At 44.4% G+C, this 24,613-nt stretch overlaps 1 long non-coding RNA gene across 1 annotated transcript in view; it reads right to left on the bottom strand.

Annotated features, from left to right (window-relative positions):
• The window catches only part of LOC142599226 (uncharacterized), a 1,086,559-nt gene extending 1,062,375 nt beyond the window's left edge, over window positions 1–24,184 (bottom strand). Inside the window, exon 1 of the long non-coding RNA XR_012832848.1 lies at window positions 24,110–24,184. This is a non-coding gene — a long non-coding RNA (uncharacterized LOC142599226). The remainder of the gene's footprint in view (window positions 1–24,109) is intronic.
• Between the last annotated feature and the right edge of the window lie 429 nt (window positions 24,185–24,613).

Here is a 24,613-nt window from a genome sequence, read left to right as displayed (position 1 = left end):
CTAAAGAAATAAGAAAAGGAATGAAAAATTGGTCAAGAGAGTTGAATTAAAAAAATAAAGTTAAAATTGTGAGTTTTTTCCTATTACCAGGATATATTCCGTTTAAAATCTTATCTCTGCTCTATAGTTCTTAAAGAGAGGGAACCGTAGAGATGACACTATTTTCCTGCTAAACTCTGTAGAAAGGGAGAATATTGTCCATAATTTTTTTTATTTGGAATTTACAAATTAGAAATCCCATCTACCTTTAGAAATCTGCATCTGAACTGCTTACTCTAAGTTCCCATTATGGTCAATGGATGGAAATAAGATTTTTTTTTTTATATACAGTCCTCTGATCTCTGGTTTAGATATGTACCTTAGGATGAAATGAATTTCTGAAGTGCATGGAAGTGTCTAATTCCCTCTTTTGATTAACAAGGGAGTCGAGGGTGACTAGCTGAGATGTACACAGCTACTGTAGGTATCTATGTTTAGTGAGCTGAATCTCACCCCTATTAATTTTTAACTCCATTTGAATTCTGATGATTCAAAAAGAAAGTGTGATACCAAACTAATTTCCTCTATTATTGTTGTCATGACTATTGAAAGGCTAGGCTAATATAAACTCCTCGTAGCCTAGATCTGGCCAAACTAAAAATGCAAGATTAAGTCTTTAATATCTTTATTATGCATTGTGTTCATTAACCAGGCACCTTTCAGTAAATTAGTGTTGCATGAACAGCTTCTCCAGGAAGACCCACTCTTCTGCTTACAAGCCTTCCCTGCCATAGTGAAGGCTCAGCTTAAATTCTATTTGGGTAGGTTATATCTGACCAAATGTCAGTACTACAGCGATCTCCATTTGGGCTGGTCCACAATAGCCTGTGAAGAGAAAAAGATGACTTTAGGGTTAAATGTATCTCACTGTTAAATAAATACCTGGAATAAATCAGCTGGAGATGTCCAGTAGTTCAGGTGGAGAGGTTCCCATCCTTCATATCTGTCTTTCATAAGACATTAATGTTAGATTTCTGTCCAATCCCCTTCTTCATTGTCATCTTTCCTTTCCTTTTCACTATTTGAATTTCTCCTCCTTTTGGCCCACTTTGGCAAAATATGTCTGCCCTTTTCCATGTTCATTACATGGATGAACAATATATGTACATCATTTCCATGTTCATCATTACATGGATGAACATTGCTTCAGTGTGAGCAAAGGACACCCTCTGACTGAAAAGAGGAGGGATCACGGGCTTCTCTTCTGTGGGTTGCCTCTGGCAGGGATGGTAGTGCTCTGTGCCACACCACATCTCATTACTCCAGGAAGGCAGCCACAAATTAATCTTGCTTATACTGGAGGGGAGGCAATACTGGGAAAGCAGAATATGCCATCAGCAGCCCTCACCAAGATTCAGTTCCCTGTCTTCAGGGGAAGCTGAGTATAGAAAGTTTCTTTCCCATTTAGAGGCTGAATTTACTTTCTTTTCTCTACTGAGATAAATCAGCTTTATTCTTTAATTCCTCTGCTATTAGAGGATGTGAAAGGGACTATATTTCTGCAGGGATCAACAGGGAAACATCCCCTCTGTGGAGTCTAAATTAGGCTGCAGCACTCCAGGGGCGGAGGGGCAATATCCTCAGGCAGCCCACAGGATATGTATTTGCAGTTTTTAAGGCTTATTTCTTTGGATAGATAAACTGCAGATCATGAAGGCAATTAATCACGGGCTCATGGATGAGTACATCTGGAAGGGACCTCAAGAGGTCATCTTGTCCATCCGCCAGCACGGAGGCAGGATAAATGTACACAGACCATCCCTGAGAGATATGTGTCTGCTTCTCTCTGCTTCCACTCTGGATGCTCTCACACCATTATCCATCTAATGAAGAAGTTGAATTGAGGTTATGAGGAGAAGCAGAAAACATCACTTTTTAAGCCTGAAGATTTCCCCCTTACTGTCTCTTGGGGCCTGAATCCAGTTTTTGGCAAGTGGAAGATCCAATTCTCACCGTAAAATCTTATGAAGGGAAGGTGGTGTGAGCAATTTGTTAATTTTGTAGCCCAAGTTCTGTTCCAAGATGTAAGACCTTTTTTATTGCTTGTTCAGTAGTAAAGCCCAAAGTTAAATCTTATCTGGATGTGTGCATGTGTAAAAAATGAGAGCAAAAGAGGAGGAGGAAAAATTAAGTAAGAGAAGATTGAAGAGAAAAAAAGAGAAGAGACAGAGGGGAAGATAAAATGTGTAAGATGAAGGGGAAAAGGCAAAGAGGGGCAGGGACTGAGTTGAAAGGAGGAATGAAGAAAAAGGCGAAACAGAAGGAAGACATATAGGCTGAAGTGAGAACGTGAAGAGCTGCTGTTTCTGAAGCTGGTCATTTCTAACAGAGAGATCAGAAAGACTTTCTGTTGTTGTTGTTAAGTGACTTCTCCCACTGGCTAACATCTCATTTTATGGCAGGTAAATAAACCTTCCTAATTGGTCCCTTGTTCAAGAATGGGAATATCGAGCTGAGCCTGCTCCTTCTGAAGTGGGATCTTGTCCAATTTATGGTCTTAGCAGATGTGATCTCTTCAGGGTTCCACTGTAATGATAAACTGAAATATTTGAATGCTGCATTCCCAGGTCTGGGCATCCAGCTTTCTGAGTGGAGAGAGAGGATCTGATCAAGTATCTTTCTGAAATGACAAACTGTGATTTCCAGAAACATGACTTAGTCCTGTTTGCAAGTCTATATGCAAGTTCTGGAGGCCTAGAGTGGGTTGGGTGAAGAAGGATGTACCAAGGTCACTTGAGTCTGAAGGACTCAGGTCTGGGAGTCAAGATCTCATTCAAGAACGAAAGTCTGGAAGTGCACCTTGAGTCAGAAGCACTTTAAATTAAGGTGACACTTACAAGCACTTTATTAATAATAAGTGATTAATGAAAATTACTTTTTAGCTGATAAATTGCTTGAAAACACGTTAGAGTATGTTTCAGAAAGACATGGATAAATATTTTTATGCATTCCCATTTATAAATGCTTAGTAATGGTCTCTCAACTTTCAGGTGTCTCGGCATCATTTATCCCCATCATCCTGGTGGCATGCTATAGAGACATCTTATAATAATTCATTTTCAAAATTTGTTCCTATTAATCATGTATTAATTATTATTAAGAAAACACTTGTGCACACTCCTCTTAATCTGAATTCTTGCTTGACTCTTTTTTCCTAGGAGTGTGGAGGAGTACCCAGCTCTAGAGTCAGGCAGGTAGCATCCTGGCTGGTGCAAAATAGTCGTTCATTAGAGCACCTCAATTTACTCTAGCTGAGGATTGAGCCTAGCCTGCTCTGTCTTTGCTGAATTTTGTCCTATGGAGCAAAGGGAGGATCTACAAGGATGCATGTGCACTGTTACCAGTACTAAGTAGAGCTGCCATTTCTGTAGTGTCTGGGCACTACAGGATGGGAACTCATTGCTGAAATCTGTCCTCCTGTGAAACAGATCAGTGGGGTTTTCTCATATCTAGTAGGTGACAAACCAAGGCACAGATGTACAGAAGTCCAGATCTTGGAAATTTTTAGGCACCTATGGAAATTAATGAGCTTGCAGCTGAAAATGGCTAATGACTTGCCCACAGCTCAGTCCCATGCTGGTTCTTTACCCACTGGGTCTTTCTACTGCAAGGTCAGGCTTGATCTGTCAGTGAAGAGTATATAGAGACAAGGGGAAGATGGGCTGTGTAGATCCTTTACACTGGGCTTTGGCTGAATCTATTCCTCCATAAAAGTCAGAACAGCATGAAGGCTACTGTTATTTATATTAGCCTTAAGGATTGACAAGACACAGGGAAGCCTAAGGAAGTTATGAGGATGGCTGCAAAACTGGCCCTAAATCACAGAATGAATTTCTGGAGCCAGACTGATTTTTTTGACTGACTGGCAATAGAGCAGTAGACATGACTGCCTGACTGGTGATTTTTCAGATGAGTTTACGCCAGCAGTTCCTAAGCCTGAGCTCAGAGTCTGTTGCCTTTAAGACCCCTTAATATCAGTCTGAGCAAGGTGAGATTAAAGGAGTAACCTGTTAAGACCAAGTACTGGAGACAACACTTGTTTGATACTTTGGTCTTCTGGTCAGTAAAGGGCTGGATGATCTCTGCTCTGTGCTACATAAACAAGGTAAATCACAGATAACAGCTGTCTCAGCTTAGAAATTATTCAAATAAGGATCTCAATTTATTCACTACATTTTTAATAGTGAGAGAGGACAATATTCCAAAACATGTCCGCTTCCCCAGGAAAGTTTTTCAAAAACATGCATTCCTTGGAGAGTGAAAAAATAACAGAGCCTATTTCCCTACAGCATTTAATCTCATTATTACTTTCTTTCATATCTATCAAGCTGAAAATGAAACCTCCTGTGCCAGTCGGTTCAAAGTTATTGAGGGGAGAGGAAAAGAGAAAGAGATATGTAAATAGACATTAAGGTGCAGAATAATCACTAAATCCCTAATTTATTTAGGAAACCAAACTAAAAATAATTTGAAAATTGAGTCAAAGTTTCCTATGTCCATCCCTGGATCCTATGCAGAGCTCTGTGACAACAGACCATTGTGCAGGACACAATAGCCTTGCGATTCCCGAATTGAATTTTTTTGCCTGTTCATGGCCAGTTTGTGCTCAATTTTTATGCCTGTTGCAGCACACACATTAACCAGAAGCATTTCTCACAGACAATGATTTCTCCATGAACAACTGTGGAATATGCACAGCACAGTGACTTGCCGAATTCATAATTATGAATGCTCCTACTGGAAACACACAACTGCAAAAGTTATGCTCTTCCAGGCAGAGAACAGAAACAATTTATCTGCCTGCCTAAGTGCTTGTACTCCCTGTGTCAGACTGTGGAGTGTCCCTCCATCATTACTTGACTCAAAACTTCGTGAATAGCTCTTAGAGTCAGTAGCTACTTAAAAATAATTTGGCAAGAACATATATATCAGACAAAAATCCCCAAATCTCAAAAAGTCTTTTCTCAACCCCACAGTTGTGACTCATTTTTAAAATGATACCAGCGTACCAGTGTTATAGGACATGATGTCGCCTAGAGAGTAGAGGAAAAATCTAAGAAAAAAGAAATCTGGATTCTGTTCCCATCTGTTTTTTTCCATTGGACATGCTGCATGACTTGGGTTATTCATTTTCCCTCTCCCTACCTGTAAAATTAAGGCAATTTGGGGAAATTTGCTGAAAACTACTTCCTACAGAAGGTGTGTAAGGCCTATGTGTTGTTAATCACACCCATCTGGAGCTGTTATGAAAGGATAAGGAAAGGGCGAGTGTGTAGAAATAAAGAAATGCACATGGTGCATACATGTGGAGAGCTTGGAAGGCACATGAGACTGGGGTTTTTCTCAGTGCAGGAGCTGCAAAGAGCAAGTGTGGATCATGAGACAAGAGCTGCAGATTTAGAGGTCTCTTACTGTCACACAGCTCAGTCAGACCAGGGCTGCGGACACTGTGATCCCTCTCATAGAGTAGCCATCGCACGTTCCCTCTCTGGGCAAACACTGCAAGTGCCTGGTCTGAACTGATCTCTTCCCTCCTGCCTTATCAGGGCTGACATGTGCTCCACTCCAACACCACCTAAATACCAGATGCTGGAAAACCCTTGTATTCTTTATAAGATGCTCCAGGGGTAGCTAGTAATATGTCATGTCTCTGCAGGTATTATGAGAAAAGAACCAAAGACATAGGTGATTACAAACAGATTCAGAGATATAACTTTCCATCCATTTCCATCAGTCTTGGCCCTTTTTAATATTTAGCTATTTCTCAATAAACTAAAATGACAGCAGAGTGTCTCCTGCTGAGTCTTTAAAATATATGTGTATACATTATATGCAGATCACTCCTTATTTCTTTCCCTCCTTATATCATTAAACTGGTGTTGTATCTACTGCTCTGTAAATGTATAAATGGCAGCTTCTCTTACTGATAGTGGAAAAGTTTGAATAGTGTGGTTTTACTGTAGATGAAGAAAGGGAGAGGGAAGAGGAGGACTGTCTGCATGGCTACTGGATGATGAATGCGTGGTTGGGGGTGTTAAAGCAGAAACTATTTCCTCAGAGTCTTGGAGGTATGTTCCTTGACAGATTCTTATACCCATGAAAATGTTTATGTGTTTAAATTCTTCTTTAGGACCCTAATCTTCCTTCCTTATATTGGGCATAAAATATCTAAATAAGAGTTAGGTACCTTGATGTTTTTGCAGATCACTCAAGTTTCTCCATTGCCAGTGTGTTAATTTTTATGCATGGAGTCTTATCATGGGTCTGAACTGCCTGAGGGATACAGAGGGATGTGTTATTGTTCTAAGGCACATCACAAAAGCAATAGCCTGTGCGCAGCATCGTTACTGGGCAATATGCCTATCACAGGAGCTCCTCCAAGAAAAGATTCAGGCTAGGAGGCACACCACCTTGTAATGGTTCTGTGGCATGTCACACAGACACAGACACACACCCCAGGGTCCACAGTAGGTCAGTCTACCACAGAGCACATGAGCACACTGAGCAGAAAAGGGTTTGTGGCATTTCACTTTACAGGCATAATGTTGCATGCAACAGGAGAGGACTCATTGCAACTGATATGGATGAGTCACTTGGGCAGTGACTGAGAATGGATTTGTCTACCCTTTGGGAGTCTGGGCATGGCTCTACTTCATAAAGACTGCAGGACCCTCCTAAATCAAGGGGATATTGCCTATACACCTGGGATGCTGTAATTCCACATATGTAGATATGTGTAGCTAATGGAGAGAAAACAACACACAGATAAAAGCTTCCCAAATAATTAAGTCCACAATGAGCTATCAGTCAATACAGAAAACTATACCTGTTCAGCCTGCTCAGGAGAGACATACCCAAGACCCATCTGTTCAATGATCTAAAAGGGAATGCTTAGAAGAAGCATTTAAGAAACAAATGTAGAATGGAGTAACGCTTGTCTGCATCAATCCACTCCAAGGTTCTGGAAATCACTAAACTAAAGGGCTTCCAAAACCCTTTCTGTCTAAGGTGTCTCAGAAAGCAAAACACTTCTTGTGACATCATCAAGAAACACTGCTTATACATTTTAAGCTTCATAGCACTTATTTTTTAACCTTTGAGCATGGACTAAAGCTTGCAAAAATTGGACCTGAAGTAGGCTTGATTTGTCCATGCAAGTATATACTCAGGGTCATGACAGAGCTTCTCAGCTTCTACTAAAAGCCTATGGTGGGCAAAGAAAATGAAGTGCATTCAGGTGGTAGAAAGAGGTTTTGCAGAGGGAGGTGCTTTAAAGAGAAGCTGGAAGAAGCCACTCTGTCCTGGGGCCAAATTCTGAGGCCAGAGGGACTCTCGCTTCATCTGCACTCTAATGGTGCATTTCTGCTTCCAGGAGACTTTCCTAATATTCCACCTTTGTCTGTTCATTATGGTAGCTCTGGTTATAATTAAAGTCTTCCTTTAATGAGATACCAAATCCAGCCTGCAAGAAATGTCCATCAAGGATTTCCATCTGTGTTAGGGGACATTTCCATTCACTTTGACTCCTGCCTCACCCCATCCCCCCTGGACAAGAGGTGTCTTTCAGTAGCCTTCAGTATTCACAAGGAGACTTCATCTTCCTCTGGCTAGATGTACTTTTAGCCTCATGGCAGCTGGGAACCATGAAGATTGAAGGGACTGAGGTTGTTTCTGGGACTGGTGTTGAGGCAGAAGCCTGATGTTGGCCAGAGCAGAGCTATGTGTCAGGTGGTCTCACGGTTTAACCCTTTCAAATGCTCAATCATGAAGTGTTTGCAAAGCCTTTCAGACCAAGTGGCCTCTGGCATTGCTCTTCCGAAATCTGTTTTTCTGCTACAGGCAAAGCTGAGGGGCAGCATTACTGACAGTAGTTTTCTAGTCATGGACTGCCTGGTTGCAGTTGAGAAGGTGTCCAGGGATGATGGGGGAGTGCAAATAAGATGACTATTAGCCCTTTCCCCTGGAAGACAAATATACTTATACTTGTCCTTGTGTAAGCCTTGTCCATCATATAGTTGGCAGTAACGATCTCAAAGGCTTGCATTCAAAACACCTAATCCTCAGCTGGGGACAAAACCAAACAGACTAACTCCACCAACTTTTTTGATTTTTTTTATTTTTGTTTTTAATTAATTGTTTGAAAGCAAAAAAACCCAAAAAAACCAACACACCCAAAAAAACTAACCCCAACTTCTGTCTTGGTAGGATGGGTGTTTTCGCTGTCAGGCTAAAGCTGAATGCACAGCTCCAGGGCATTGCTCCAATATTTCAGTTCTTCATATAGGTGATAATTCTTGAGTGTTTGCACAAGAGATGCATCACAGAATGGGGGAAGGAGGGGTGGAGAGGGAAGAGTCTGCCAGCAAGAGGCCCCATGCTAATATTCTCCTTCAAGACAGGGCCCTTTTGGAAACCTGTTTTAATATTCATGGTCTTTAGGTAAATAGTCTCTGACTCAGTGTCCTGGTTCTGGCAAGGATAGAGTTAATTTCACAAGGAGCCAGGACAGGTGAGCCAAGCTGGCCAGGGGCTATTCCATACCATGTGACATCATGCTCACCATAAAAGAGGGCTAGTCGGGCAGGGGCGGGTTCGGTGTGTCGGACGGGTTGAGTGTAGGTCCTCGAATCGCTAAATCGTTCTCTGTTATCACCCATTGTGAATATCTGTTATCAGCACTGTTGTTGATTGTTTTCCTCTCCCTTGCTGTCCCCGTAAACTTCCCTTATCCCAACCCTCGAGGCTTTGCCTTTGTTTTTCCGTTCTCCTCCCCATCCCTCCGGGGGAGGGGTGAGCGAGCGGCACGTGGCATTTAGCTACCGGCTGGGGCTAAACCATGTCACTCAGGCTGTCAGTTTCTGCAAATGTGGCTGTCTTGCTGAAGCTACTGCACATTTATCAGTGAATAAACAGTGACAGGAGTAAGGGGATTAGAGAATTAAATTAGTGTGTAACCACTCTCCTCAAGTTTTTGGCATTGCCTCGTGTGTGTGTTGTTCCAAGAATTTTTTTGTGTGGGTTTTTTTTTCAAATCTCTCTCTTCCTGTCTTTCTTGCTCTTGCACCCACCCATGTCACATACTTATTTGAAATCTCTGAGATTTTCCATTTTGTAAATTGTGAGGTTTTAAAATTTATTTTTGTATCGAAATGAGATCTTGAAAGGATGAAGAGATGTTTGCTGATGCTGACCAGCTCTGTTCTTTTCCTCCTAGTCCTTTGAAGTTTCTCTGGCTGGGTTTCCCAATTGAACAGCTCTGTTCCAGTGAGAACATCTGGCACTTCCCATCTGCACCAGTCTTATTTTTTCTTCCTTTCTTTCCCGTCTCTCCCCACTCCCCACAGGGCATGACATAGACTCTGCCACCTGCCTTGCACTCATCAGGTTATAAGCCAAATATGCAAGCACTTTGGCAGCACCATGTTCTTGACATCCTTTGTTGCCATCCCCTGATACTGACATGCAGACATGTGGTGGCCATCCCTCCCCCCATCCAGTCTGTGAAAGGGGGAGATCATAGAATCATAGAATGGTTTGGGTTGGAAGGGACCTTAAAGATCATCTAGTTCCAACCCCCCTGCTGCAGGCAGGGACACCCTCAACTAGACCACATTGCTCAAAGCCTCAGATGATTTACCCTCTGGCAGCCGAAGCCAGACCGACTGCAGAGGATGCCAATTAGGCCTTGGAGACACTAACCAGGTCATGTCCAGTGAATGTCCCACTGGCCATTGCAGGGGTGTTGGTCCTGGTGTGGGTGCTGGGGGCTCCTGGGGGCACTCCTGCTGTTTAAACAGCGAGAGCATGATTAATCAGTGTCTTTAAGTCACGGTGAACAATTTGGGGTGTCAGCATCGCATGTAGCGCTTACATCGGTCCCATAACATGTCCCTGTGTCGTAGCACAAACAGAGCATATGTTGAGCATCCTCTTCTGTTTGCTGTATCAAAGCCAGTCTATTGGGAGCACCACGGACATGGCACTGACTTCCAGTCTCCCTTCCCAGCCCAGAGTAGAAAAAAAGTGGGAAGGAAGGAGAAAAGCAACTGCTTCCCTGTGTATCTCCTTGTCTTGTATTAGGCTGATATCCGCTATCATGTACACTGTTACAGATGGAACAACAGTATCTTGTGTATCCAACCTACAGAGTATGACTTGTATTTATGTCTGCCAGATTCTGCTGGGTTCACCAAAGTGGGTGGCAGGGAGTCAGTGCTGTAGCTCTTCAGATTTATTATTAACATTCAGCTCGAATCAATGCAGGCTCCTCTTAAAAACGCCATAGTAAGCTTTCTCATGCAAAGATTTCTTTACAAAGCAGAAACTCTTCCCCATTCTTTGGCAGCTCTTACTTCAAACATGCTAGAACTGCTCTTGCATGCAAGTCATTTGGACTAAACCCTGTAAAAGCCACTGCATATGGTAGTTTGTGTATGATCTGTCCTTTAGCTGTAAGGACTGGCCTGGTTTATGTTCTGTTGGAGGGCCAGAGTGGCAGATGGGGCAGTTAAATTTGCTGCTGATGGGCAGAGGAGGGAGGCTGCTGCAGGTTTCCATAGGGCCCTTGAAGTCCTTTACAAGGGGTAGGATGGGATGAACTTTTCCATCTGCCCCCACTTACCCTATAAATATGAGCCTTTTAAAAATTGCTGGTGGATGTTTCCGCAGGGAAAGGAGAACATAGGGAAAATAAATAGGGTTGCTTTGGTATTTCCATCCCTGTGAACACCTGCCACAGTGTTAAGAGCTGTGTAACAAAACTGAACTAGAGAGAAATCCCATTTTGGCAAATTTGCTGTTGACTATGTGGACATCCCTGTGATATTTCCTACACCTCCTGTCCATCACCATCAATCTCGTGCAGGGCAGGTCATCACTGAGGGGGAAGAAAAGATAATCCTGAGTTCAGAGGTTCTGTAGGAGTGAGACAACTCTCATTTCCAGATGTCAGTGGAAGAAATAAAATAACATAAAGTGGAAGTCGCCCATGAAGCCCTCTCCCTCCACACCCTTGCTTGCACACACATTACCCTGATAATGACATCCACCCTTGGGGGCTTTACCATTTGGAAATTCCACAGCAGATGGAGAATGCAGCTGCTGCCCCCAAGCAAGCAAGCACCCAGGCCAAACAAATGGACCTGCTGCAGTAGCGTAAAGGCCTCTAAACCATGCATGTGCTCCCTGCCCAGGATACACTCCTCGTGACACATGGCATATCTTGCTAACAGCAAACATGCATAGATGCCATCCAGCTGGGATGGAAACAAGAGCAGATGCTCCTATTAAAAAGGTTGTAAGACTCAGTGCCCCGTGTTCAAAGGGAAAGTCCAAAGTGGCTTGTACAGAGGCTCTTTTCCTTCTGTCACATCCTCCTCCCTGGGGTTGAGTGCAATAATCAGCCATCCCCAAAGACATTTCTGTTTAGTTTCATGCTTTGTGGGACATCATTTATTGTCACGGGTCTTGTCTATGTTTTTGTAATGGTTGAAGCTGCTTCCAGGACTTCCCATGCTGATTGGGTTTTTTTATTTGGTTGTTGGATCTCTGAAAATGTCCTAGCTGGAGATGGGCAGGATGTTTTAAGTGTGGAGTTTTTACTGCTTTTACAGGAGATCAGTCATGGGTGCAAATTTGAACCTCAGCTATGGGCTAAAACACAGAACAAGAACTTTCCATTGGTATCAGAAGGAAATCCTTTATTCCTTGGCACAGGGAAGTGTCTCTCCATGGGTGTTTTGGTAGCGGGAACTGAGATCAGATGTACGGTGTGTCATCCCAGAAAGCGTCTGCATTTCTCACATGCTCCCATGCACTTCCTATGGAGGGATTGTGTCAACAAGACAGTATTTTTTCTTTCCCTATCCACTCCCATAATGGCCCTAGGGAGGAATTACAGACTCCCAAGGCTCCAGATCTCCCAAGTGAGTATGGTCTCAGAGAGTCTGTTTTCTTCTTGTTAATGACCAGCCTTGCTACACTGGGAGGGAATGAGGTTGGGAGGATGCCCTGTAAGCTAGCACACACCTAATCAGGATTAACTGTGCCCTCACAAAGGGCTGAAGGTGCAGGCAGCAGTCTTCCCTGTGAAATTCTTATTTTTCTTCAGGTCAGGATGGAAGAGGAGGAGAAAGACAGGGCACCACTTCTCGTCCTGCCTATGTGTCACGTGAAAGGGTACAAGTCTGATGTGTGGCTGAGGGAGGCCCTCCCGTTGAGTCACGAGGTTCAGAAAGGACCCCCTTGCTTTCTAAACTCCTTCTCAGAGAGGAGCCTAGGTGCGGCTAGGTCCAGTCTTAGTCCCAGACTTGGTCAACGGTTTATGTCTAAAGGGTTATGTGTGTAGCCACTTATCAGAGTCAACGTTTGCCTGTCAGAGCCCCACTAAGGACTTTCACTGAAACAGTTTCGCAAAGTTGAAAAGAAAAATAGGTAATTTATTGAAGCGACAGATATAAAAGTTCGGAATTGCCATTGATAAATGCACTTACTGCAACAATTTTGAGCTCAAGTTAATAGTTCAGCGCTTTTGTTAATGATAGTTTTCCCGGGGTAACATCCGACATAATCGGAGGCGCAAGTCTTACCAAAGAGGCGTCCCTGCTTGGGGAGGAGAGAGGTCCAGGCCCGTCGACCCGTCCGGATAGTTGGAGTTCTCGTCCTCAGAAAAGAGGATTCTAAATGCCAGATTTATATTTTTGGCGAGGTGGGACTAAGTCAGGTATTGTGTGTCGATTGGCCCTTAACAAGGCTTGTTGTGCAGTTGATCGGGGCTGGGGGGGAGGGAAGTGGCAGAGAACAAAGGCATTCAGTACAGAGGAGCGGTGGTCTGTTTAGTTTTACCAAAGTAACGTCAAGCTGTGAAGGCTCCCCCTCACCCCAGGCGTCACTTAGTTGATTAAGGAGCAGACCCGTCAGGCGCTGCATCTTGTTAAGATGAACAAATTGTTCATCTCCTGCCCCTGTTCAGGTCCAGTGCTTATCAGTGCAAGATAAGCAAGTTGCTCAATCCCTGCTCTCGCCCAAGCTGGACTCCCCCAGGGCCCCTTCTGCTGGGTCATAACGGCCCTGTATTTGGCACCAACAAGCCTGGACAAGTCCAGTATCCGACACTATGGCATTAGCTTTTCCAACTCCCCCGCTTTGGAAGCAAGCAGCAAAGGGAAATAAAGAGCAAGGCTCTTCTTTGCAAATTGGTATTTCTCTTGGAGATGGGAAGTGATAAAATCCCATCTTCCTCTCCCCTCAAAAAGTTCCTCAGTGCTCATGGTTATCTGGAAGTTAACCACAGCCCAGTCAGTCAGCCACTAAAACAAAAAAAGCCTGTGTGTATTGCTGCAACCTGAAAAATAGCCTGGGATGGTGCTGTAGCCCGGGGATGGCTCATAATGTGATGCACTTGAGAGAAAACAGACCTCTGACATAACCAGCAATATGATTAAGGGATTTCTTTGCTTCCAGTAATGCAATATTCCAGCCTAACACATACAGGATTAATCAGCCTCTTCCTGTAGACTAGGAACAGAACATGAGGGAGAAGTTACAGCCCTTGTTTAAACCCAACTGCAGAGGATTTTGTGGAGTTTTTGCTCATTCTTCTCATCTGCAAAATGCCACTTTGGTGGTTTATATCAGTTGTAACAGCACCACATATTGTTTTCTGAGCCCAACTGGCCCTTATTTAGAGATCAGCAGGTAGTGAAGGCACAGTGGAATGATATCAGTGCAGCTGCTGAAAAATTTCACCCCAGCCAGCTTCTAGTCCCTGGCGCTCAGAATTAGCTGCTGAGAAGCTTGTTTGTGATATTGCAAAGAGACTGTTGTCCCAAATCTGGGTTTTTCACCTGCTATGCAAAGAGCCAATCAACACACAGAGTCAAGATATTTGTTTTTATTTCTAGTCTGCAGAGTAGGGTGCCAGGCACCTAACACCAGCTGGCACACTGAGTACATCAAGCGTGCCTTTTTTATAGTAACAAGATGTAGCTGATTGGTGTTCTTAAACTTCCTTATCCACCTTTCACCCGCCTTCATCATACATATGTATTTTACTTGACATTTCAAACATTTGGGGAGGTCTCCTAATTAGCATGCTCATTATTCAGAAAGGGGTGTACATTTTAGTATTATAATCAGTACAGGTTAGCTTAGGATTCACTATTTCTTGATACTATTCCAAGGCTAGATATATTTTATATACACTTACAATAGGGAAAGAATACCTTGAAGAGTCCTATTTTTCTAGACCCTTAGTCTGTTGAGAGATCAGAATACTTTGTAGAACCCTATTGTCCTAAATCCTTGGTCCATTGAGAGGTCCTACCCTGGTTACTGTGGTTTCAGAGCATACTGTCAAGGATACTTGAGGTAGCATATACTTTGCACAGTTTTAACCATTGTTTTTTCCTACATCAAGACTGTAAGGGGTGCCTATGACTTTTGGTGTGTCGCTGTTTTGCCATTTGGATCCAAGGCCAGTTTGCAGGTGACGCCCCAGCACCTGAGCTGAACCTGCTGGAGTGCACTGGGTCAGCTCAGCTTATCTTGAGGCCTCACTTCCTGGGATATTTGAGAGAGCAAAATGATCACCCTTGCAAAGCAATGACTCCAGCTACTCAGGCTGACTGGATTAGCAGGAGTGATTGGATTAGCTGCTAATGAGTAATTGTCACTTGAGCTGTTGTATACCTCACTGCATTACTAAACCAACATCAACTGCCCTCTGCACACCTTCCCCTGCTTAAGTGCTATTTATATTTTAAAGTACAGTTTAGCCAAAGGTAGTGATTTTCAGGGTGCAGGTGGGATGAATGTGGGTGCAAAACTCAGTGTAACTTCAGAAAATAGGATGCAAAAAACTATACAGAACTGCAGGCTGAATGAAAGCCTTAGTAAGAAAAGGTAAAGCAGAGCATGCCGTTGCATATTGCTGTGTATTGACCATTAGTATGTTGGGAACGAAACAATATGTAATGCAGAGGAACTAGCACATTTCCTGGAGTTCTGGGGTTTGGGGAATCCTTTGGATTTTTTATTGGATTTCTCAAAAGCTACATGAGCTGCCTAGCCTCATCTTTCCTGTAATTCAGCTCATTCTGAAGGTGATTCAGTTGGAAAAAAAAAAACAAACAAAAAAACCCACAAAACTTTCCTCTAGCTAAAGGGGGATATCAGCATATGTGAATTGTCAGAAGCCAGCACATGCTGCTCACACGCACCCTCGTCTGCATAATGTACAAACACCTAAATCTGATAATTAGTATGACAGATAAGAATAGGGGGAACTGTTAGGCAGCTTTTTTTTTCTTCTATAACTTTTTTCTCTTTCCACATTTCTAAGGCTTTTTTTTTCAGTTTTGATATATTTTTCACTCTGCCTCATTTTTCACCATGCTAGTTTTTACTTTTACCTCCTTCCCACACACATTTTCTGCTCTTTTGTTCACTGCCTCTCTTAATCAGAACTTGAACTCAATAACTTTAGAGATCAAACCTGTGATGATTAAGCACACAAAAAAAATTGCCTCTACCTCCTCAGCTCATGAGCAGGTCTGGTAGATTTTGTAGCATAACAAGCCAAAGAGCTCTTTTCCCAGTATTGTTTTGAGTCAGTATTTATTAGGAAAAAAGGTTGCTTTTCTTTTATTGTTTCTGTGCTGGCTTCACCCACAGAACTGAAATTCCACTGTCCTCTCCTTTTCCTCATAGCAAAAGTTGTACACAGAAAACTCTTGGATTTGTAGGTGTCCAGATGCCAAGTGATCAGGAGAAATACTAAGATAGGCAAATGGAGAGAGATTCTGTCAGCTTCCAGAAAAAAATCCTGTCCTCTCATTTCCTTTCTGATATGAAGGACTACAGCTATAGCAAAGCATCTCCCAAGGCAAACAGGTGGCCAATGTATTGGCTGGACCAAAAAGCAGCGTAGGAAGTGTTGCAAGCCTGGTTATAATTATTTCATTGCTCTTTCCTGCTTATTCTGTTTCACTTATATATGGTTTAGTTTTCCAATCCTCCCTCTACCTGCTCAGCCCCTTTATTTGGACCTAAGATGCAGAGCATGATAATGCAATCCTACTTGCAAACATGTGGCCCCTAGAAAGTGCAGGAACTGCTCTGTGGGCATCTGGGTACTCAGTTGCTTTGTCGTCTTGTGCCACTAATCTCTCCCACTACTTGCTAAATAAACTAAAGAAACAAAGTCACATTTCAGTCATCTCTTTTCCTTATCGGATTCATGCACAAATTCCAGGTTTGCATGATTGCTGTGTTGAGGAAGAGATCTTTGGTGCAAACTGATAAGGGTTTGGCCCATATTGAGGGGAGCAAGAGAGGCAAGATAAGGTCAGGAGGGGGAACACCGTGGTTACTGTTTCTGAAGCATTATTTGCCCAGATTAATACAATTTGTGAACTGACAATCCCTGCGGTGGCTTTGTCCCTGCAAACATTTGCTTTTTGGACTAAGCCTCATTTGATTTTATTTTCTACTTCCTTCCCTGAGAGTCCTGCTGACAGACAGGGGTACTCTTTGTGCTGCTTCCTCACTGAGGTGGAACATGGAGAATTGCATTTCTTTGCTTTTCCTCCTGCTGTCCTGGAAGAGAAGAGCAGACGGAGGGGGCTGGGGACAGGTCTTTTCTCACACAGATATCAGCGGCCTTTATGGTCCTTTCTAGGTTGTGGGAATTTGACAAAAAGACCCTTATACCTATTGATTCTCTTTTTCCCATATACATACACATATATGCTACATATATGTATTTAAATGAAGCACCTCTATGAAAGATAACTATATAAATATAAATACATTTTAATCTCAGGCTGATAAAGTGAGATGTGGGAATTTGTTCTTACAAAGCAGCAGCCCAAATGAGTTCTTTGAAACTGTAAAAATATTGCTATGCCCCTCTCACACATCATTGTCCTTGCAAGATCTCTCTTCCTTTCTCTGTTCCCTATACAAATTTCCAGCCTGGACATACCTGATCTTGTGAAATGAGTCCATCCCTCTAGCTGTATGCCTCCCATCCATACCTATGCATTTTCTTCTGCTTCATCTTTTGGATGTCTCAAGTCAGACACATCATTTAAGACCAGTCCTTATCCCATTATTCCTATCTTATTCCCCTGGCTAGCTAGATTTGTCCTAGCACAGTTCTCTTTCCATCAGGCTACCTTGCTTTCAGGCTGGAAGCCCTATAGTAGTAGACAGTCAGAGAATCACAGAGGATGATGGGGAAAGAAAAGGGGGGGTTGCAGCCCTAGCGAGGGCGTGGGGCTTGGAAAAATCGGGGGGAGGAGAAACATAATAAAACTTCTAATCCTTCCCTAAGTAGATCTTTTCCCTCTAGGAAGGACTTCAGGAACACTCATTCCTCTCGCCTTGGCTTTACCCATGCCTGGAGGCTGATGCCACTTCCCCGCAGCCAGCACTGTTTCACAGAGTTTTGCAAGGGTGATCATCTCATCCTCCTAATGGATAAGCTGTTTCAGCCTGAAGCAGATGATACCCTACCAGAAAGGTCTCCCCACAATGTGTGTAGCAAAGGGATAGCCACTAAAGAGAAGTCTCTTGGGCAGCCTGAATTTGCACCCTCAGTAATTATGTTGTGCCTACGTCTGTTTTCTCTTCGGTTGTAAGCTATGATGTGTCCTGGTGCAGTTTTTGAAAGGTGTGGTATAGACACAGAAGTAAGCATCACTTGAGATAGTGAGACTCAAATACATTTTTAAGTCTGTGCTAAATCAGGAGCTCAGAGTGTTCCTGGGAGGGGATTTCTTTAAGGTGTTGTGTAGAGCTGCCTCTTTGTATCACACGAATAACCGTGATATTGGGCTCTTAGTGTTAGAGATGCCTTCCTCTTTTAGTTATGCTGAGGAATCATTTTACTGGGATCTTGGCTCCCCAGACATCTCCATTTTTCTCTGTTTCTCTACTTCACATCTATATTTTGCAGCAGCAGTAGCAATACTGTAGCAATAACAGTAGTAGTACAGGGTCTGGGATTCCACATAAGGACCTGGATCTTCCCGCATTTGGGTGGAGGGGGGTCACAGACTAAATGAATCACTCCATCTGCAGTAGTTCCCTATGGCTTTTTGCATTGCAGCTCAGTCTTCTGGTGTCCTGCAGTATGTTTTTCCCCTGTGTTTGAGTATTTGAGTATTTGTCTTCTCTTGCCCATCCTGTATTGACTCTCTAGTGCCCTCGTGCCCATGGCATGAGATCTCAGTGCCTTTCCCTTAACAGGGGCATTGACACAGTCCCTCTGCTCAACCTCAGCCACCTATTCTCATGATCCACTTCAGAAACTGTGTTGGATTTGCATGGCAAGGTTTTGGTACCGGGGGTCTACAGGGGTGGCTTCTGTGAGAAGCTGCTAGAAGCTTCCCCTGTGTCTGATAGAGCCAATGCCAGCCAGCTCCAAGACGGACCCGCCGCTGGCCAAGGCCAAGCCAATCAGCGCCTCTGTGATAACATATTTAAGAAGGGAAAAAAAACAGTTAGGAGAGAGCTTTTGCAGCCGGAGAGAGGAGTGAGAAGATGTAAGAAACTCTGCAGACACCAAGGTCAGTGCAGAAGGAGGGGGAGGAGGTGCTCCAGGCGCCGGAGCAAGATTCCCCTGCAGCCCGTGGTGAAGACCATGGGGAAGCAGGCTGTCCCCCTGCAGCAGCCCATGGAGGGAGGATGAGGGGGTGTAGAGATTCCACCTGCAGCCCGTGGAGGACCCCACGCCGGAGCAGGTGGAGACACCTGAAGGAGGCTGTGACCCCGTGGGAAGCCCATGCTGGAGCAAGTTCCTGGCAGGACCTGTGGCCCCGTGGAGAGAGGAGCCCACGCCAGAGCAGGTTTGCTGACAGGACTTGTGACCCCATGGGGGACCCATGCTGGAGCAGTTTGCTCCTGAAGGTCTGCACCCCATGGGAGAGACCCACGCTGGAGCAGTTTGTGAAGGACTGTAGCCTGTGGGAAGGACTCACATTGGAGAAGGTCGTGAAGGACTGTCTCCCGTGAGAGGGACCCCACGCTGGAGCAGGGGAACGATGAGAGGAGTCCTCCCCCTGAGGATGAAGAAGCGGCAGAAACAACATGTGATGAACTGACCGTAACCCCCATTCCCTGTCCCCCTGTGCCGCTGAGGGGGGGCAGAGGTTTGAAGCCAGGAGTGAAGTTGAGCCTGGGAAGATGGGAGGGGTGGGGGGAGGTGTTTTAAGATTTGGTTTTATTTCTCACTCCTCTACTCTGTTTTGCTTAGTAATAAATTAGATGAATTCCCTCTCTAAGTTCGGTCTGTTTTGCTCGTGATGATAATTAGAGAATGATCTCTCCCTGTCCTTATCTCGACCCGTAAGTTTTTTTTCATTGTACCTTTTCTCCCCTGTCTAATGAAAGAGGGGAGTGATAGAGCGGCTCTGGTGGGCACCTGGCCCTCAGCCAGGGTCAACCAATCACAGAAACTGATCTCTTGGAAGCTGGTGCCGCTTTGCCGCATCTAGTTGGGATTGGTCAGGAGGGTCAAGGCAGGCTGAGGGGAAGGGGAGAGAGCAGGGCACGCTTGCACACACAGCAGATGGGCAGATCACGCTGCTTTTCTGTATGGACTCCCACTGAAAAGGCTAACCTCACAAAGTGTTTACATCTTTCCTGTAAGGGCAAAACTCTGTGTTACCTCTTGAACATAACAGCTTACTGCCATTGAAAGGTGGTAGAGGCTGGGTCCTCTATGGGGATACATGCTATGTCCTCTCTGTGGTGTTCTCTCCACTGCTCATCTGGGCAATATCAGTACACTGAATTGATGGAAATTAACAGGGCAACTGAAAAAAAAAAGGATGGAATAGCTTTTTACAGGACTAACAGGTTGAACCATGTGTGTGTCTTAAAAGCATCAAAACTGGTGTAAGGGGAGGGCAGCATGACCACAAGGCCATAGGGAAATTGGCAGGGGACAAGGATCATATTTGCACAGTGGCAGCACAGAGCCATTACACAGGCTGAGCCCCTGTGCACAGCTGCACTCTAAAACAGAGAGGTTTAGGCATGAGAAGGTGAAATGGTTTAGCCCCAGCCAGCAGCTGAGCACCACACACCACTTGCTCACCCCTCTCCCCCAGTGGGATGGGGAGGAGAATGGGAAAACAAAGGCAAAGCCTCCTGGGTTGGGATAAGGACAGTTTACTGGGACAGCAAGGCAGAGGGAAACAATCAACAACAGTACTGATAACAGATATTCACAATGGGTGATAACAGAAAGCAATTTACCAATCTGACAGACCCACCTGACACTCAGCCTGTCCCAGAGCCAAGCCAAGCCCACCCCTGCCCTACTAGCCCCTTTTATGGTGAGCATGAATCACATGGTATGGAAGAGCCTCCTGGCCAGCTTGGGTCACCTGTCCTGGCTTCTTGTGATATTAACTCTATCCTCGCCAGAACCAGGACAGAAGAAAAGCAAAGGAACATCACTGTAGTACAGACTGCCATGAAAAAATAGCACCTCAGTACACGGCCTCACCCTTGCGTACTTTTCTGCCTGTAAGCTTTTGGGAGCTTTGTGTTTAAGGAAATGCAGTGTTGAAATGATCCCTGAATGGAGCACAATGCAAATATGAAACAATGATGACTAATATTAAAATGAAGCTGGACAAAGCATCGAGAAAGTAATCTAAGAGGGAATAATCTCGCATCAGTTCCCTGGAGCCCAAATGCAGCAACTTATTAGCTCTTTTATAGCTGAAAAAGAAAAGAGAAGAGAAGAAAAGCATTCCCTTAGCCAATTTGAATAAGAAATAATTTAATAATAGTAACAATTATAAACATAGTGGTAGGAGTAATAAAAAAAAATACTAAGATGACTTCTAATATAAAGGGAAATAGTTTCTTCACATACTCCTTCAAACAGCACCACATATAAAACAGCAACATTTGTACCTTTGCATCTCTGTTCACTAGCAGCCACCAAGAAAAGTACCCACCCTCACTGACCATAAGAAAGAGAAAGGAGATGCTGGAGAGGTCTGGTGATCCCAGCTTTTATTCCGAATCACTGATTTCTGAAGCATGTTCAGCCTGAGCTCTGTCTCATTTGCAGGATGCTCTGAGGAATCAGCCCTAATACATTCCTTGGCCTGGCCCATAACAATGCATGATGTGAAATAAAGGGGACTTTATATTATTTTCAAAAATAAACTAGTCTGTGTCAGGTATTGGTGAGCAGCTTAGTTGTTTCTGCGAGTGCTACATTCTCTGCCGAGCTGCAGGGAAACTCAGCAACAGGGTTGGATTTTTTTCACCCTTTTTCCCCCTCAGTGCTGACAAGTGCTACAGGATCAGGCCGAATGTTACCATTTCCCCTTCCCCACTCTCACTGCTGCAGAAACATGAAACATGGGAGTGCTGATGCACACACACTGCTTGCTGTACTGCAGAGCCAAGTCAGCAGGGCTGTGTCCAGGATGGCCACGCAGGCACCATTTGCCAGAATAATTCACACCCCACCACAACACACACTCCTGCTTTGTGCCATGGAGTTGATTACCCTGTAAATACAGAGATGGAGAGGGAAAGAGGGAAAGGGAAAAGGAAGAGGAGCAAGTTATGAGCATCATCTACCCATGTGTCAGGGGCAAGGATGTCTGTGGGTGGTGGTTTTCTCCCCATACAATAACTTAAATTGTGAAGGGACTCAAGTAATGCTCTGAAACCACCTGCATCCAGCTAACCTCAGTAGACTTCTCTAAACAATTTTCAGATCACTTGGAGTACCAGGTGATATGTTAAAAAATATATTATTATTTAGCAGAAGATCAAGCTCAGATAATTCAGTTTTTTAATTAGATGGAATTATAGAGAGATCCTGTTTCTGAAGAAGAAATGGAAGTGGTGGCATTTCATTTTGTCTCATATGTGGCAGGACCGTGCTATCATGGGGGTTTCAAAACAGGCAGCAGTCGGAGAGCAACCATGCTCAGAGTATGGTGGACGCCATTGCAAAAGATGAAAGAGTTGAGGGGGAGCCTGCAGGAGATCTGAAACTCTGTACAAGCCAGACAGCGCACACAGATTTCTTTGTTAATGATAGATACGCAAAGTGAGGAAAAAAATATGAGTAAGGAAATGAACATGGCAAGAAATCACATCACTCCAGTCATTGGCTTCAGGATCTGTTCACACAAGTGATTAGGCCAAACTCTGAACAAAAGCAATCAGCTATTGGTGTCCTAGGGAGGTTTGTGCTAGGGGTCCTCCACATGTGATTGTGATGTGCTTTGTGAATCAGGGTAAAGGTACCTCAAAGTTACATTTCTCATGCTCTTTCAAAAATTCACCCCTCACTTCCAAACTAAAAGCAAGAACCAGAGTCCTTTGTTGTCAGATTCAACACAAGGACACCAAGAGGGGAATATGCTTGCCAGATCTGAGATGCTTCCTTACCCTAAAAAATCCAACTAGTGTGAGAAGTGTGATTTAATCCTGCTAACTCCTAGCAAAAGGCAGGACTTCATCCTGGGTTGGAGAAGGTACCAATACCTTTGGGATGATGTGTGCTGGCTCCCCTTTATGGCTCAGTTAACTTGTGTATGTACTGGGACGCACTGCTGGGATCCACCACTATCTTCACCGTTGATCAAACCTGTGCCAAAGGTGTAACCGTGGGATAGGGGCCATGAAACAGGAACTATAGAATCAGTTTGAGATAATTAGTTTGTAACCAAGGTAATAGGTAATGAAGCTAACTGACCATAGCAAGGTACAATGCTGCTATGTTCCATGTACAGTCCCTACCCAACCGAACAATAGGTTCGGAGATATTAATCTTATGAAGTCGTTATGGACAGGTGCACCCACGACAATGATACTGCGCATGCCCGCAAGAAGAGGGTCACCCAGCGGATATGGGTGTGAGACCACTGACGACCACCAGAGACCCCTTGAGGACCACCGACTCAAATCACTGAGCATGCTTGACAGGGAGGAGAACATGGAAATGGATTCTAAGAAATGATTATCATAGGACTGCCTTTTCTTGGAAAAACGATGAATATGTATGTTTTGATCCTACATAACCTGTGTGGTGGTGATCACCTGGCATGCACGTTGGGTGGAGCTATCCCCCTGTGCATCCAGCGCTGCAATAAAGAATGCCTGCCTTTTAACACTACATTGGTGTTACGAGGTTTATTCCCCGGTTTCGGTGACAAAGACACACAGGGTTTTTTGTAAAAAACAGTCACTGTGCTTTTGTTAAAGAGAGGTACCCAGAACACAAAATCTTCTCCATCTTTCCTCTCCATCACTTACCACTATGTGGTGGGCTGACCCTGCACTAGACAGGGGAGAAAAAGTATAACAAAAAGCTTATGGGTCGAGATAAGGACAGGGAGAGATCACTCACTAATTATCATCATGAGCAAAACAGACTGAACTTAGAGAGGAAATTCATCTGATGTATTGCTAAGCAAAACAGAGTAGAGGAATGAGAAATAAAACCAAATCTTAAAACACCTCCCCCCACCCCTCCCATCTTCCCAGGCTCAACTTCACTCCCAGCTTCAACCTCCGCCCCCACTCAGTGGCACAGGGGGACGGGGAATGGGGGTTACGGTCAGTTCATCACATGTTGTTTCTGCCGCTTCTTCATCCTCAGGAGGAGGACTCCTCTCATCATTCCCCTGCTCCAGCATGGAGTCCCTCTCAGGGGAGACAGTCCTCCATGAACTTCTCCAACGTGAGTCTCTCCCATGGGGTGCAGACCTTCAGGAGCAAACTGCTCCAGCGTGGGTCCCCCACATGGGTCACAAGTCCTGCCAGCAAACCTGCTCTGGCATGGGCTCCTCTCTCCACGGGTCCACAGGTCCTGCAGGAGCTTGCTCCAGCGTGGGCTTCCCATGGAGCCACAGCCTCCTTCAGGTGCCTCCACCTGCTCCTGCCTGGGGTCCTCCACGGGCTGCAGGTGGAATCTCTACACCCCCTCATCCTCCCTCCATGGGCTGCAGAGGGACAGCCTGCTTCGCCACGGTCTTCACCACAGGCTGCAGGGGAATCTCTGCTCCGGTGCCTGGAGCACCTCCTCCCCCTCCTTCTGCACTGACCTTGGTGTCTGCAGAGTTTCTTACATCTTCTCACTCCTCTCTCCGGCTGGAAAAGCTTTCTAACTGTTTTCTTTTTTCCTTCTTAAATATGTTATCACAGAGGCACTGATTGGCTTGGCCAGCTGGCTTCTAGCAGCTTCTCACAGAAGCCACCCCTGTAGCACCCCCCCCCGCTACCAAAACCTTGCCATGCAAACCCAACACACACTATTTCCCATTATTTTTGGCAAGTGAAACCTCGCATAAGCAATGTTTTTTATGAGATTTGAGACAGCAATTGCAGCAGAAATAAATATGTGGAAAATTGACTTTTTTCAAGGGTAAAGGAGTCTTGAAAGTTGGCATTTGAGACAAATTTGAGGAAAAGAGTAAGTATCAGGACAACCTTCACTCCTGTATAAGTCTCTGTTTCTTCCTTATTTAAATCAACTCCTTGATTCATCTCTGTTAATTACAGGAATATTGGATGAAAACAGATT

This window comes from Balearica regulorum, chromosome W (assembly GCF_011004875.1).
Source record: "Balearica regulorum gibbericeps isolate bBalReg1 chromosome W, bBalReg1.pri, whole genome shotgun sequence".
NCBI classification, from domain to species: domain Eukaryota; kingdom Metazoa; phylum Chordata; class Aves; order Gruiformes; family Gruidae; genus Balearica; species Balearica regulorum.
The sequence above is the reverse complement of the archived record's forward strand: the minus strand, read 5'-3'. Positions and strand labels throughout refer to the sequence as shown.